At 55.3% G+C, this 2767-nt stretch overlaps 1 pseudogene; it reads left to right on the forward strand.

Annotated features, from left to right (window-relative positions):
• Window positions 1-233: 233 nt before the first annotated feature.
• On the forward strand, window positions 234-1755 carry LOC142920214 (potassium voltage-gated channel subfamily A member 3-like; annotated as a pseudogene).
• Window positions 1756-2767: the final 1012 nt, after the last annotated feature.

Below are 2767 nucleotides of genomic sequence, written 5' to 3' on the forward strand. Positions count from 1 at the left end.
CTTGTGTTGTGGCCGAAACGTCGTGATTTTTGTTATTTTATTTTTACCTACGTGACTTTACCGAATAGAACCAAAGAGTATTTACAGCCACTCTTACTTATACGAAACATGCAATTTCATTCCTGCGCCGCCGCCGCTGATTTCCCACGTATCTTTTTTTACCCCACGTGGCTGTGTACCCACTGACATTTCTCGCTGTCGAAATCCGCCGCCTGCCAGCCTGACCCCCCCCCCCCCACCCAGACGCCATGGACGAGGCGGCGCCGCTCGAAGCCGGCGCCGGGACGGCAGCGCCGCTGACGCGCGAGGACCGCGGGAGGATCGTCGTCAACGTGTCGGGGCTGTGCTTCGAGACACGGCTCGAGACGCTCGAGCAGTTCCCGGACACCCTCCTGGGCGACCCCGGCAAGAGGTCGCACTTCTACGACCCCCTGCGCGACGAGTACTTCTTGGACAGGAACCGGCCGAGCTTCGACGCCATCCTCTGTTACTACCAGTCCGGCGGGCGGCTCAGGCAGCCGGCCAACGTCTCAGTCGATGTGTTCGGCGAGGAGATCGAGTTCTACGAGCTCAGCGGCGAGGCCGTGGTCAAGTTCCGGGAGGACGAGGGCTTAATCCAGGAGGAGGAGGAGCCGCTGCCATCGGACGAGTTCCAGCGGCGGGTGTGGCTGCTGTTCAAGTACTCCGAGAGCTCCGTGCCGGCCAGGGGAATTGGCATCGTTTCCGTACTGGTCATTCTCATCTCCATCGTCGTATTCTGCCTCGAGACTCTGCCTGAATTCAGGGACGAGAATAGACGGAATTTTCTCCCGGCAAAGGACGTCAACGACACGCGGGTCGAAAGTACGGATCGCAGCCCTTTCACCGATCCATTTTTTATTGTGGAAACCATTTGCATCATTTGGTTTTCCTTTGAGCTGCTGGTGAGGTTTTTGATGTGTCCCAACAAACCAGGATTTTTCAAAAGCGTCATGAACATCATCGACATCGTGGCCATTCTGCCCTTCTTCGTTACCCTCGGCACGGAGATGGCCAAGCGCCGGGGCCGTGGCCAGCAGGCCACGTCGCTGGAGATTTTGAAGGTGATCCGGCTGGTGTGAGTGTTCCGTATATTCAAGATGTCCAGGCACTCCAGGGGCTTGAAGATTCTGGGCCGGACTTTGAAGGCGAGCACGAGAGAGCTGGGCCTGCTCGTGTTTTTCCTCCTAGTCGGCGTCGTCCTCTTATCCAGCGCCGTCTACTCGCCGAGGCCGACCAACAAAACTCGGAGTTCCGCAGCATCCCCGACGCCTTCTGGTGGGCCGTCGTAACGATGACGACGGTGGGCTACGGCGATATGTGTCCCGTGACCGCGGTGGGCAAGATCGTGGGCTCGCTGTGCGCCGTCGCCGGCGTGCTCACCATCGCCCTCCCCGTGCCCGTCATCGTCTCAAACTTCAACTACTTTTACCGCCGCGAGGCGAACGGCGACGAGCGCCACGCGGACCGCCCGCACCGGGAGGACGGCAAAAACGGCGGAAGCCGTCCACGGGCAGGTCCAAATACACGGAGATGCAGCACGGTGTGAGCAACGACGCTGCCTTCGAGGTGAAGATGCCCCTGCAAGCCGCTCGACCGCAACTGCGTCGACAAGAGGCGTCGAGGCCGATGTCTGATGCCCCCGCTTTCCAAGTCGTCACGGAATGCCATCGATGTTCTTGGTTCTCTCGGTAAAGTCACCACGTGGAAGGGAAACAATAAAAAAATTAAAATTTTCTTGCTGCAGTTTTCATAACCTGACGACGATTGCTCGTGTCGCGGTCGAAACGTTGTGAGAATTTTATTGTTTTATATATTTTCATATTTTATTGTTTCTCTTCTACGTGGTGGCGACTTTACCGAAAGAACCAAGAATATGAATCTCTGCAGTCACGAAAGCTTCACATCAAAAAGAAATGCCTTGAGTGAATGTTTCAAACAAGCGACGTAACGCAACTCCTGCTAACGTTCGCGGCGAGTGAAACCGCAGTGGCTTCCTGTCATGCCGCGTTGCTTTGTGGTGAACGCGTGCCAACATCGCTTACCTGTTACGCCACCGCCCCCTGTCGCTGCGCTTTAACGGTCGAGTGGGAAATTTGAGTGATGTAAAATGAATGTTTTTTTTTTAATCAACTTCATGTCCGCGAAACGCAAGTGTTTCCGTGTACATGGTTGTCAGTGTGGCGTTATTTTGGAAGGAGGTTCGCAGTGAAAACCAAGCCACCCACCCGCCTGCATTTTGCAAGCGCACCATGCAAAGGCTGCCAACGCGAACATTCCTTCCCCTCTGTGGCCACAACGCAGCCGGGTTCACGGCTTACAGAGGGGTGGTCAGTCTTAATGCAGATCTGGGATGAGTTCAATGTCGGCTTTATCACAAACTGCAATGGCTTGTGTAGAGCAATGTCAAATCAAGGTTAATGTTACCCCACGTTTATCCGCTAGGGAATTCATTTCCAACTCGCAACGACGTGGCACTTTGGTTCGTCGTGTTGCCTGCGCTGTGAAGGCAGACGCGATGAGGCGTTGCACTCGCTCGGGGAAACCCGGCCAACCTGAGCTCGAGTCCGATGCACAGTTCACGTGTTTGTGGCGAGTGATACCTGAACGGGTCAGCAATCTGCGCTGCGCAGCGTGGTGAAGTTTGTATAAAACAAGCCTCATGGCCTGCCACGTTCGCACCAAGGCGACAACTCCCCCCATATTTGAGAATGGTACGAACATCGTCTCTCTAGTCATAGGAGAGAAG

Source organism: Petromyzon marinus, unplaced genomic scaffold (genome assembly GCF_048934315.1).
Source record: "Petromyzon marinus isolate PM22_M1 ecotype Great Lakes invasive population unplaced genomic scaffold, UKy_Petmar_22M1.pri1.0 PM_G_Scaffold_7, whole genome shotgun sequence".
Lineage (NCBI taxonomy): Eukaryota > Metazoa > Chordata > Hyperoartia > Petromyzontiformes > Petromyzontidae > Petromyzon > Petromyzon marinus.